The sequence below is a fragment of the Lepidochelys kempii genome, chromosome 3 (genome assembly GCF_965140265.1).
Source record: "Lepidochelys kempii isolate rLepKem1 chromosome 3, rLepKem1.hap2, whole genome shotgun sequence".
In the NCBI taxonomy this organism is placed as follows: domain Eukaryota; kingdom Metazoa; phylum Chordata; order Testudines; family Cheloniidae; genus Lepidochelys; species Lepidochelys kempii.
In genome coordinates, this window is record NC_133258.1 from 119,815,986 (window position 1) to 119,829,652 (window position 13,667).

General features: G+C 40.7%; 1 protein-coding gene across 5 annotated transcripts in view; it reads left to right on the forward strand.

Annotated features, from left to right (window-relative positions):
* Positions 1-13,667, forward strand: part of TULP4 (TUB like protein 4) — a 278,219-nt gene that overhangs the window by 199,360 nt on the left and 65,192 nt on the right. Inside the window, exon 1 of one of the 5 annotated variants that reach the window (XM_073337798.1) lies at positions 12,292-12,338. The exons of the other annotated variants lie outside the window; for them this stretch is intronic. The gene's annotated coding sequence lies outside the window, so the exon portion shown is untranslated. Of the gene's footprint in view, positions 1-12,291; positions 12,339-13,667 lie in introns of those variants that run through there. 5 annotated transcript variants of the gene reach the window in all.

A 13,667-nucleotide genomic window follows, 5' to 3' on the forward strand; every position in this document is an offset into this window, starting at 1 on the left:
CACTCATTCCCGCTCCAGCAGCCCAGGCCTGCCAGCTTGCAGCACTTAGACGGCACCCCCGACCATGGCGCCCTGGGTGGTCGTCCACATGGCCTACCCCTAAGGCCGGCCCTGTCAGTAGGAAAAATATCCTGAGATTTGGTAAGTCTATTGCAAGATCATGAATGAGGCTTAATTGTACTTGGAAATTGTGTGTCTCGCGATAGATTCGCAAGAGTTGGCATGTCTGCCTATGGGATCAGCCTGCCAAGGGGAGTGACCTCAGTCCTTCTCTCACCTCCCTGAAATACTCTGGTATGCTCCTAGTTTTGTGGAGAGGAATCCGACAGACACATCTCTCCCTGGTCATGGTGCACACTGCCATGGTTTCTCCCACTGTGCTTGTCTTGGATCTCCGTGCCTTCACATATAGCACGCAGATTGCATTTGCTTCTTCCTCATCAGGGAAGGAGCTGTTTTGGACTTTATCTGAAATAAGGAGAAGTAGCTCTGACATAGCTGAAAAAATCTACCTTAGAAATAATGGAGTTCTAAGTGTTCGGAAATTTTGCACCACACATGGTCCATGATGTCTTTCCCCCCTAGGTCTTCTTTTACACACTATACTGATGTGTGGTGCTCCAGACTTATGGATTGTGTTTCCATTTACCATATCACTAGTTATTAGTCAGGTGCTGTAGCAGCAGCATGATTCAGGTACTTGTTACTACTGTGGTGCTTGCATTTATCAAGTTTAATTACGTACATGCATGTAACTGTGAAAAAATCTTGAAGACGGGACTTTAATGAGCTGACAGAATGATGAAAGGGAGCTATGTACATGTGGCAGTGGCAGTGATGAGGGAATTTGCCCTAATTATGTTGCATGTGGGGGTGGGAGGAAGGACATAAAAAACTGCAGGATGTAAGAACTGAAAGTATAAGCAGTGCATTTGGTCTTTCTTTATTAAAGTATTCCCCACCTCCTAGAATGGTTCTTTTAAAAATGCCAAGAAATAGCTATATTTTTGTCTCTTTGCACATGCAAATATGCTTTTCCCCAATCAAAATTTTGAATGCATCTCACCTTCCAGTGTGCTTATTGTACATATTTAGGATGATTAGAAATGATCAGTATTGTAGTGAAGACGTTGTAACCTTTAAGAAGGCACAACAAGACATTTGCATTGATAGATACAGTGCACAAATCACTGGGGGAAAATGGCTTCAAAATTTTTATGGCATATAGGAAGTGTTATTAACTAACTAGGTAATTTATTCAATCCACAAAGAATTCAGTGGTTAAATTACACATAAAAGGGACCATGTGCTTTGTACTGCATAATGGAGCAAAAAACTGGTAGCAGTACCATCAAAAAAGAAAATAGACAACAGGAAAAGTACACTTCAGTTGGCTTTCAAGACAAGTTCTTTTATTTAGAAAAACAATTAGATAAACCCTGCACAACTTAAATATCTTAATATTTTTGGACTATTTTAGAAGCATTTCAAGCTTTCATGGAAGGCTTGTCATTAAAATTAATGACCTTAGGTTGTTCGTGCTAAGAGTTTTATGAATGTTTAATATCCTAATGCAGTCCTTTCTAGACAAAGCATGTGGGATTTTTATATATACTCAGAATGTTTAAAGGCTTTTGGTGAGACTTTGATATTCTTTATATATATATTATAAATGTTGGAAAAAAGTAACATGTATTTGTTCTTTGCTTAGTAACTTGACCGTTAAACACCAAATAACAATGTCAGAGCTTTATGAAAGGAAGTGATGCTAGTTTAGTGAATGTTGTTTGGTCTCTCTCTCTCTTCTTTTTACTGGATTATTTTAAAATGCATTTTGCACTTACTAGAAATAATAGGTTTCTCAGTGCTTTCTTGAGTCCTCTAAACAGTTTCCTTTAGTGTTTGTTCCCTGGTCTTTCCCTTGCCTTTTTTTGAATCAAGTGGATGCTGTTGCACCATTTTCCGAGCACACAGCATTTGAGGATAAGGATGACAGAAGGTGAGAGAGCTCAGAGCTCACAGCCACTTTGCAGCCAAGCACTGACAGTTCATTCTGTGTTGTGTGCAATGAGCAGCCACATCATCAGTTCGATAGCACAGTAGATGCTTTCCTAGGCCTCACTTCTATCCTCAGTGGACTTTCTTCAGAGTAAAGATTAAACATATTCTATCCAGGCCTTCTGTGGTTCCTCTGTGGCTTTAAGGGCCTTTGGTGTTCTGTTTGGGATGTATTGTGTAGAGGCCTTTGACAGAGACCTTGAACTGGATTCTGTTCAGAGGGGACCCAATGCAGGTATAGGGTGAGGGAGAGAATTGAGCCTTGTGAGGAAAAGTTGCCCATCACGACCCTGTGGGTTCAGTCTGAGAGGAAGCACAGGAGATGTTTGAGGATGAATGTGTTTGTACATCCTGTGACTGGACCGTAGGAGGTCACCCATCAGCACAAGTGCAGTTTGTGTCTCTGTGCCCCATCCTAAAGTTTGGCAGCAAACTTTGGAGATCGCTTCCGCCCTTGGTTGACCATAACTAAAGCTATGTTTTTGTCACGGGTATTTTTAGTAAAAGTCATGGACAGGTCACAGGCAGTAAACAAAAATTCACGGCCCGTGACCTGTCCATGACTTTTACTATATAGCCCTAACTAAAACTTGGGTATATAGTAAAATGCAGGGGGCCGTGGGTGCTCTGGGAGGGTGGTCCGGGGGTGCCACAGGTGCTGGGGGAGGTGGCCTGGGACCCCACTGGTGCTAGGGAGGGGCCGGGCAGCAGCATGCGACCCAGGACCACACCTGGTGCTGAAGGGGAGGGTTGGCGGGTCTGACAGGGGCTCCCTACCTGGCTCCGTGTGTCCCTGAAACTCCTAGGTGGTGCAGGGGCCAGGGGGCTCCATGCACTGCTCCTGCCACAAGCGCCAGCTGCGAGCTCCCATTGCCTGGGAACCGCAGCCAATGGGAGCTGCGGGGGCGTGGCCTGTGGGCAAAGGCAGCATGCTGAGCCCCCTGGGCTCTTCACCTAGGAGCTGCAGAGCCATGCCAGTGGGAGCTGGGGAGCCCCCCACCCCAAGGTAAGCCCCCCCCGCATACTCCAACCCCCTGCACCTAGCCCTGAGCCCCCTCCCACATGCCCGAACTGCTGCTGCTGGCCTAGGGGCAGCCCCTGAGATAGCACCAGCCGCTACGGAGGTCACAGAAAGTCACGGAATCTGTGACAGACTCGCAGCCTTAATCATAACCCAGATTTATTAAGTTCTGGGTACTCTGCCAAGTCTTCCCTTTTACACAGGCATTTGGGGAAGATCCTTCCACATAAAATCAGTAGGGGAAGGGATGAAGTTTGCCAGCAAGCTAGAAGTGAAAGTGAAGGAAGGGATTTTTTCAATATTGGTGCTTCCTGGTCTTCCAGGCTGCGGGAGGAGTCAACAGGAGTCAGGACCTTGAGGCTTCACATCAATTAGATGAATGGGGCCTGGCTGCCTTCACTGGAAGGTGGAGACAACATCTCAGCTAGCTGTTCAAAGCGTTTCTGTGTTCTGACTAGTATCACTTCCGTCTTGCCTCAGTCCCATCTTAATACAGCTGATGTTTATCCAAGAGCTGATTTCTTGTCAGCATTCTGTCATTTTAGTAGTGGCAGTGATTGCAGCAGTTGAGAAGGAATGATTCCTTCCCTGCTTTCTTCTTGCTCCCAGGGAGGTAGCCTCTTTACCCCTCCAGATCTTCAGACTCCAGATCTGGGGAGCCTGTATAGTTGGCAGGATGTATAGTGCCTCTTACATCTTGCATAGACATCTAAGCTGGGCTATGATCTGACCCTGTGTGATAATAACCACCTATGAATTCTGAATTAATAGAACCAAAACAGTGTAGATTTTACCAGCTAAGTCTTTTCTCCGTTGCAGTTTCGCTAGTTCAGAGTGTCACCCTTGTTGCTAGGGCCATCTTTTTGGATGGCATTTCTAGCCTGCCTTTTCTTTCTTCATACCAACAGTTCATTAGCATACTCTCTGAGGGAAGTAGAGTAGGTTTATGCTGTCTTTCAGAAAATTGCTAAGGAAGTCTTGGTTTGGAGACAGTACAGGAGGCTGCCAAGTGTGTGTGAGAATGCTGAGTGTCAGTTGGCTTCCACTGCCTGATTCGGTGGTTTTTGGTAGAATTAATGGGGCTTGCACATAAAACAATTAGCAGAAAAAATTACCCTGTAATTTACACTACTGCTATCCTGATGTATGTGAAGAAAATACCTTCCGATGACCATATTGCATTTCCTAACAATTAGGATTGGGAAGCGATTAATCGCACTGTTAAACAATAATAGAATATAATTTATTTAAATATTTTTGGATGATTTCTACATTTTCAAATATATTGATTTCAATTATAACACAGAATACAAAGTGTACAGTGCTCACTTTCTATTTGTTTTTTATTACAAGTATTTGCACTTTAAGAAAACAAAAGAAATAGTATTTTTCAGTTCACCTAATACAAGTACTGTAGTGCAATCTCTTTATCATGAACACTGAACTTAGAAATGTAAAATTATGTACAAAAAAACCTGCATTCAAAAATAAAACAATGTAAAATTTTAGAGCCTGCAAGTCCACTCTGTCCTACTTCTTGTTCGGCCAATCACTCGGACAAACAAGTTTGGTTACATTTTCAGGAGATAATGCTGTCCACTTCTTGTTTGCAATGTCATCTGAAAGTGAGAACAGGTGTTCTCATGGCACTATTATAGCCAGCATCACAAGATATTTATGTGCCAGATGTGCTAAAGATTCATATGTCCCTTCATGCTTCAACCACCATTCCAGGGAACATGTGTCCATGCTGATGACTGGTTCTGCTTGATAACAATCCAAAGCAGAGCAGACCGATGCATGTTCATTTTCATTATCTGAGTTAGATTCCACCAGCAGAAGGCTGATTTTCTTTTTTGGTGGTTCAGGTTCTGTAGTTTCCACATTGGAGTGGTGCTCTTTTAAGACTTCTGAAAGCATGCTCCACACCTCGTCCCTCTCAGATTTTGGAAGGCACTTCAGATTCTTAAACCTTGGGTTGAGTGCTGTAGCTATATTTAGAAATCTCATATTGATACCTTTTTTGCGTTTTCTCAGATCTGCAGTGAAAGTGTTCTTAAAATGAACAGCATGTGCTGGGTCATCATCTGAGACGGCCATAACATGAAATATATGGCAGAATGAGGTAAAACAGCAGGGGACATACATTTCTCCCCCAAGGAGTTCAATCACAAATTTAATTAACGCATTATCTTTTTAACAAGCGTCATCAGTATGGAAGCAAGTCCTGTGGAATGGTGGCTGAAGCATGAAGGGACATATTAATGTTTAGCATATCTGGCATGTAAATACCTTGCAATGCCGGCTACAAAAGTGCCATGCAAATGCCTGTTTTCACTTTCTGGTGACATTGTAAACAAGAAGTGGGTAACATTATCTCCTGTAAATGTAAACAAACTTGTTTGTCTTAGCGATTGGCTGAACAAGAAGTAGGACTGAGTGGACTTGCAGGCGCTGAAGTTTTACACTGTTTTTGAATGCAGTTATGTAACAAAAAATAACGGTTGTCTCTGTGTAGTGTAACTGACGCATATTGTCAATCAAGACTCAGCATGTTAAGCCAAGTGTTTCTGTGGAGGGTCATTCTCTTCATTTAATAATCTAATTGGTATGTCATGATGGGTGCTAAAGTGTGTCTCGAGAGTCATGAAAGAATGTAGAGATGTATATGTACTTTGTGTGATAAGAGAGTCAAAACTAGACCAGATATAATTATTGATTTATAAAGAAATTAAACTTCATAGAATTTGTCTGCCTTCAAACAGTATATGCAAGATTATCTCTTTCAGGTGGGCAAGTGTCTCCATTCTCTCGTGTCCAAAGTCAGTTTGCTGTTTGGGATCCAGAAGTTGAGAATATAAGTATTTTTGGCTCTAGGAAGAAGATATTAAAAGTCTCTCGATAATTTACATTTACTCCTTTGTAATATCATCAATAGGAGTAAAGAAATATTGGCTGGGTACCCTGGTTTTAGTATTTCACTGTTTCTTAAACAGTGTTGTCACCAAGATCTCCAGTGTATTTGCTTTGTCCTCTCACTTGAGAGCTTTGTAATAGTTATCTTTACTCTGAGGACTTCTCCTGTGAAAGTATGCAGCCTATCCAGCAGCACCTGTGAAAATGGTTCATGGCCTGGAATGAGAATTCGTCTGCTCTATGTATATGGGAGCAAGCAGCAGGATATACTAGTATATCATCCATGTGTTGGCTGTTGCCTCTTTTTCATTCCTGAAGGAAATTGAAGCCTTGCCTTCAGTTTTGTTGAGGTTGAAAGACAGTAATGAAAAATCTAACACATTTTCTTTACAGTTTTTGTGCAAATTGTGGTGATGTTTCTTTCTGTGTCATCTTTAAAGTTCAGAAAATCATATTACAGCAGCTGAATTTTTAATGGAAATAAAAAGCACTCTGCAGCAGAGCAGCTGTCTGCTCCTGTCCGTATCCCACCGCTCTGCGTGTTTAGAAGGGAAGTGGGTATGAAGCCAGAAATGCTGCTCTGATTGTGTGTGAAGGAAAAAAAAATCCTAAAGTTGTTTCTCAGCACCAGAGGAGCAGCTGATTATTGCTGTTGTGTTGTCCACAATTTGCAGGTGTAGCTCCTATAAATGAGGGACGCACAAGGGAATACACAATGCTAATTTGGTGATTACATGGACTATCATAGAATCATAGAATATCAGGGTTGGAAGGGACCCCAGAAGGTCATCTAGTCCAACCCCCTGCTCAAAGCAGGACCAATTCCCAATTAAATCATCCCAGCCAGGGCTTTGTCAAGCCTGACCTTAAAAACCTCTAAGGAGATTCTACCACCTCCCTAGGTAACGCATTCCAGTGTTTCACCACCCTCTTAGTGAAAAAGTTTTTCCTAATATCCAATCTAAACCTTCCCCACTGCAACTTGAGACCATTACTCCTCGTTCTGTCATCTGCTACCATTGAGAACAGTCTAGAGCCATCCTCTTTGGAACCCCCTTTCAGGTAGTTGAAAGCAGCTATCAAATCCCCCCTCATTCTTCTCTTCTGCAGGCTAAACAATCCCAGCTCCCTCAGCCTCTCCTCATAACTCATGTGTTCCAGTCCCCTAATCATTTTTGTTGCCCTTCGCTGGACTCTCTCCAATTTATCCACATCCTTCTTGAAGTGTGGGGCCCAAAACTGGACACAGTACTCCAGATGAGGCCTCACCAATGTTGAATAGAGGGGAACGATCACGTCCCTCGATCTGCTCGCTATGCCCCTACTTATACATCCCAAAATGCCATTGGCCTTCTTGGCAACAAGGGCACACTGCACTATAAAATGGTCTAACCAAAATCTTTCTGGAGATTCACATTTTTATATTAGAATAAGGACTGAAAATGTTTAGAGGTAATAATTTTCCATATCCCTTGTCGGTTGTTAAATACCTCTTCATAAGCAGATATTTGTACGTTTGTTTTATGTTTTAATCAGTTTATAGTCCTTTAACTGTGGATCACAAAAAATAGATTTATCTTTATTAATATGACGGCGTTATGGCAAAGGGTGTAATGTGGATTCCTAGATGAATACTAATGTTTGGCCAGATGGCTGAATTAAAGCAAACAGAGCTTCTGATGCAGCCTTCTTGAACCATGTACTGCATTTCTGACAATGCAGTTACAGTTGGCATTAATGTCTCTTATTGCAGAGTGTCATTTTTGAGGTATCGTTCTGTGATGAGCAATGCACGTGCGCACGCGAACACACACACACACACACACAGAGTTCAGCAACGCCAGAGCAAATGAAGCCAGAATGTAGGATACCAAAAAGTGTCACTAAACTTAAGAAAGGAAGATTTCAGTAAGAAAAGATGATTAGTCAAAAAAAGCCCTAAAGTTAAATAAATTAAGTAAAATCCTTAGAGGTGAAATGGATGCTACTTAGAAAATCAATACTAGAGTTTCAGGAGATATGTGTACTGATGAACAAAAGGGAACCAGAAAGGCAAGGAGTAAATCAATATGCCCTAATGGCAAGGTTAGAGAGGCAATTCAAAACAGAAATTCTTCAAATGTGGAAATCTAACCCTAGAGAAGCCAATAAACAGGAGCATAAATTACAGGAGTTAAATTATAAGAGGGAAAGGCCAGAATGGAGTTAGAAGAGCAAATAGCTAAGCATGTAGAAACAAACAGCAAGAGATTCTTAAATGTACCAGAAGCAAGAAGACTGCAAGATTTGGTGGGTCACTGGATCACCAGAGGGTAAAGGGAATAATTAATGAAGATAAAGACATTACTGAGAAGCTACATTATTTCTTTGCATCAGTCTTCACCATCAAGAATGTTGGGGAGATTCCTGCCCTAGACATGCTCTTTCTTGGTAACAAAGATTCTCTTTCAGTATCTCATACTCTCAGAGATTGAGGTGACAGAAGAAGAGGTGCTGAAGCAGATTGTCAATTTAAAATGCAGTAAGTCACCAGACCAAGGTGGCACATACTGAAGGCACTTAAGTATGAAGTGGCTAAGCTGCTAGCAAAAACATGCATCTCTCATTAAAAACAGCTTCTGTTGCAGACGATTGGAGGGTAGCAAATGTATCTGTATTTCAAAAGAAATGTAGGGATGATCTGGGGAGTGATAAATCAGTATGTTTATATACCTGGCAAATTGGTTGAAATGATAGTTAAAAACAATTACAAAACACCCGGAAGATCATGATATGATAGGGACTAACCAGCATGGTTTGTGCAAAAGAAAATTGTGTTTTACTAGTCTTGTAGACGTCTTTGAAGATGTCAATAAAGCAGTGGATAAAGGAGAACTGGTAGACATAATTTATATAGACTTGCAAAAGGCCTGTAACAAGGTCCCGCTCTAGAGCAGTGGTTCCCAAACTTTAAGAACCTGTGAACTCCTTTCAATAAACTGACAAGTCTTGCGAACCCCCTCCTAAAAATGAATATTTCCAGGGATTTTCTCCTTTACCTGAGTATAAATTATAAAAGCAGTGATCTTGGAAATATAAAATTTGTTTTTATGACATGCTTATTATGCACTATTTATTATTAAGTAATATTTACCATTACAGTATTTTTATTACATTATGAAAATGGCAACACTCTTCCAAGATCTCACTTTTGTAGCTTGTATCACTTTGAATAAGCCTGTTATAAGACAAGGCTCCTATGTTTCATCAAGGAGTATCAGATGTGAAACAGCATGAAGATATTTAAGAAGTCAACTCAAAGAGTTCCTACTACACAAGCATTCAGGTCTTGAACAGTCTAGGCAAACAACGCACGTTACAACAAAGCTTAAACTTGTTCTTCATAATAATTTTAAAAACTATACTAGCTGTCTATTTAATTTTCAAAACAGCAAAAACTATCCCCCTCCCTTTCCATTTCTTATAAGGAGTCTTGATGTTTAAATTTCCTCAGTAGGATAGATATGCTTGCTTGGTCTGCTTAGTTCTTGGAAGTCCAGGGGCTCCAGGCTGCTGGCCCCGTGCTGCCCGGGGTCCCTAGGGACAGCTCTGTCTGCCATTAGGGAATTTTTTCCCGAGAACCCCCTGTAACATTTCGCGAATCCCAGTTTGGGAACCACTGCTCTACAGGCTACTAAAAAAGGTAAGTAGTCATGGGGTTAGAAGCAAATTATTCTCATGGATCAAAAATTGGCTAGGATGCAGAAAACAAAGAGTAAGAGTAAATGGTTAATTTTCATAAAGGCAAAGAGTTAACAATGGGATAGCCCAGGGTTCTGTACTAGGTCCTGTGTTGTTTCATATTTTTATTAATTATCTGGAAAGGAGGGTGAGCAGTGAGGTAGCAAAATTTGCAGATGACACAAAGTTATTTATGTTAGGACCAGAGAGAATTGTGAGGAACTACAGAGAGACCTAAACAAGCTAGATGACGGGCAACACAATGGCAAAGGAAAGCCATGTCAATAAATGCAAAGTAATACACGTTGGAGGGGAAAATTTAAACTACCATACACACCTTACAAGGTTCTAAATTAGCTGTTTCAATTCAAGAAATGGACCTGGGTTATACTGTAGACAACTCAGTGAAGACCTCTGCTCATATGCAGCTGTGATCTAAATAGCAAACAAGATGTTAGGATATATAAGCAATGGGATGGAGAATATGGAAAATATTATGATGCCTCTATATCAATCAGTGGTGCAGCCGCATCTCGAATACTGTGTACCGTACTGTTTGCCATAACTTAAAAAGGCTATTATGAAACTAGAGCAGGTTCAGAGAAGAGCAATGAAAATAACCAGAGACCTGGAAAAACTCTCATATAAAGAGATATTGAAAAGATTGGAATTGTTTCTTAGAAATGAGATGAATAGAGTGGATATGATAGCCTTTATAAAATGAGTGGTCTGTATGAGGGAAATCAGTCTGAATGGTGCAGGGATGGGAGATTGTTTACCTTAGAAGGAGATAAGTAGGAGGGGACATGATTGATATAAAAATAAAGAATGGTTTAGAGGTGTAGAAAAGGAAATTCTGTTCTCTCTGTCTCATAACACAGATATCTCTGGTCTTAGGAGATATTAGCTAAAAGCAAATGTGGATGGTCCGTATGCCATTGTAGGCAGTCTTGTCGTACCATCTCCTCCATAAACTTATCAAGTTCAGCCTTGAAACAAGTTAAGTTTTTGCTTTCGCTATTCCCCTTGGAAGGCTGTTCTACAACTTTGTTCCTCTGATGGTTAAAAACGTTTGTCTAATTTTCAGTCCTAAATTTGTTGATGACCAGTTTATACCCATTTGTTCTTGTAGCAACCTTGGCCCTTAACTTAAATAATTCCTCTCCCTCCTTGCTGTTTTTATAGAGGGTAATCATTTCTCCCCTCAGTCTTAGTTTTGCCAAGCTAAACAAGCCAAGGTCTTTAAGTCTCCTCTCATAAATCAGGTTCTCTATTCTTCCGGTCATCCTCGTACCCTTCTCTGCACCTGTTCCAGTTTGAATTCATCTTTCTTAAATATGGGAGACCAGAACTGCACATGATGAGGTATTCCAGATGAGGTCTCACCAGTGCCTTGTACAGTGGTTATAACACCTGTGTATCTCTGCTGGAAATATCTCCCCTGATGCATCCTAAAATTGCATTAGCCTTTTTCATGGCTGCATCACATTGGTAGCTCACAGTCATCCTGTGATTGACCAATACACTCAGGTCTTTCTTCTCCTCTGTCATTTTCAACTGGTAAGTCCCCAACTTATAATAAATACTGTTGTTAGTCCTTAAGCTCATGACCTTGTACTTTGCACGATTAAATGTCATCCCATTTGTATTGCTCCAGTTTTCAAGGTCATCCACATGTTCTTGTGTGATAGTCCGGTCCATCGCCATATTGGCAATACCTCCCATCTTTGTGTCATCTGCAGATTTTATTAACGCATTCCCACTTTTTGTCCCAAGGTCATTAATGAAAATGTCAAATAAAATTTGTCCCAAGATCAAGCCTTGAGAAACTCCACTAGTAATGTCCCTCCAGCCTGACAGTTGTCATTTCAGCATGACCCATTGTAATCTCCTCTTTAACCAGTTCCTTACCCACCTTCCGATTTTTGTATTAATTCCCACCTTCTCCAATTTAACTATAATTTCCCATGTGGAACAGTATCAAATGCTTTCCTTACTGCTACAGTAGTTCAGCTGCTGAAAATCTCATTTTGACAACATTATTGCTAAGCACCCACTGTGCTTGGTACTTTGCAAACAAGTATGAAGGAACATTCCCTGTAACAGATCAAATTCAGTCAGTTTTACAATCAGGTCAAATTCAAAGTAGATCGGTCAAAGAAACAGTCTGTTGTCGCGGCATGACGTGAAGGTGGTGATTATCTGTGGAAGGCTTGATGGAAGATGAACAGTTAGAGGAGGTATTGGAAGGAGAAGTAGGAGGTTTTTTGTGCACAGGAAGATTGGGTGGGGAGGCAACAGTTAAAATCTCAGGGCAGCCTGAAAGGAGACAAGAAGATGAGAGTGGGAGACGAGTACAAATGGTGACATATAAGAGGCAAGGTTTGGCTGAGCAAAGGGAGAGCGTTTCCAGCCTCATACTTAAAGATGATATTGGCAGGCTGGTAACCAAACCATTACTTAGCATATACATTAATCAGAATTTAGCACACAAGCATTTGTATCACAAAGTGATTATAGTTAATGACCAAATTCTGCTTTGACTTATAGCAGTGCTAAGGTGGAATAACGCCATTGCCTTCAATAAGGCCTTCATTGAAGTTCCCCTGTGGAGTTACTCCAGGTTTGTACCAGTGTAAATGAGAGCAGGATTGGGCTTGCATTGTTTAATTTTATTTTTTTTAAACTTCCAGCCATGAAAAGCTTCCCCAAGCTCCTCCCCCATTTGCATTATCTCCTCTCACTTTCAGCCTTCTGTAGCTGTTGATCAGCACATGATGGGAAATATGGAATGTGTCCTCCTTTCATCTGCTTGGAAAGAACTTTACAATTACATTTCTGTCTGAAACTTTTTAAAGTACTATTTGTACCAGTAAAACCTAGGATCACTGTAGCAGATGAGAAAATAAAATCTGTATTTCCCCTTTCCCCAGCTTGTTTAATTTGTACATTTTCACTGTTTCCCCTGTATAGTCAGTCATTTTCCCTTTTTATTTGTATGAGTGCTTCACACAGCAACAGGTTAGAGAAACACACTTGAAATAATGAAAAATGTAAGGGTAAAACCACAAAATTAGGTAGTGCACTAAGGGCACAGGGGCAGATGTAGTACATGAAACTACTTTTAATTCCTTTTTGGAAACTCACTAGATTTCAAGTTGTTCAGTTAAATTTGCCTAAAATATACGTGTCTTGGTTAGAACTATGTGGTAGCAGCAGCTGCCTTGAATAATGCATTTGTCATTTCATGGATTCATTATAATAACTTATTTATTGTTGGTTGCCAGTCTTCTAAAATTCTCTAAACACAGAGACCTTAACTTGTTCAAAGCATAAAGGCACAGGACATGCTTAAGGGAGAGAGAACTGTAAGTTCCAGTTTCTGTAGACTTACTGCATCTTCGTTAAATACTATTTTAAACAAGAAAAATCCTCACATCATCCATTTTGTGTTTGATATATTGGATGGAAGCTCTCCTCTATCTTTTCCTGAAGGTGTAACATATTGCCTTCCTCCTGGGCTATAATGATCTAGTTCTAGTTGATTGATTGTATTGTCTTTTGTCACAGTTGTCGGAGGACATTCTCCCACTTTCTCCCAAACTGTCGCTCATCAATTGAATAACTCATCCTCCTCTAGCCATCTTTGTGTTTCTCATAATCCATTTGAAATCTCTGCTAAAACCTCACTTAGTCATCTGTCCCTTTAATATTGTAACAGCTGACATAATCTCCTTTCGCCGCCTCTTGGTGTTCTGGATTATATAAACTCTAGAGGTATTGTAAACACTCTTGTAATCTTTCTCTCACATGCCATTAACAGCAATAAGGGCAAGGTTCAAATAATGTGTAGGGATTCCATTTAAAATAAAGGTTTCAGAGTAACAGCCGTGTTAGTCTGTATTCGCAAAAAGAAAAGGAGTACTTGTGGCACCTTAGAGACTAACCAATT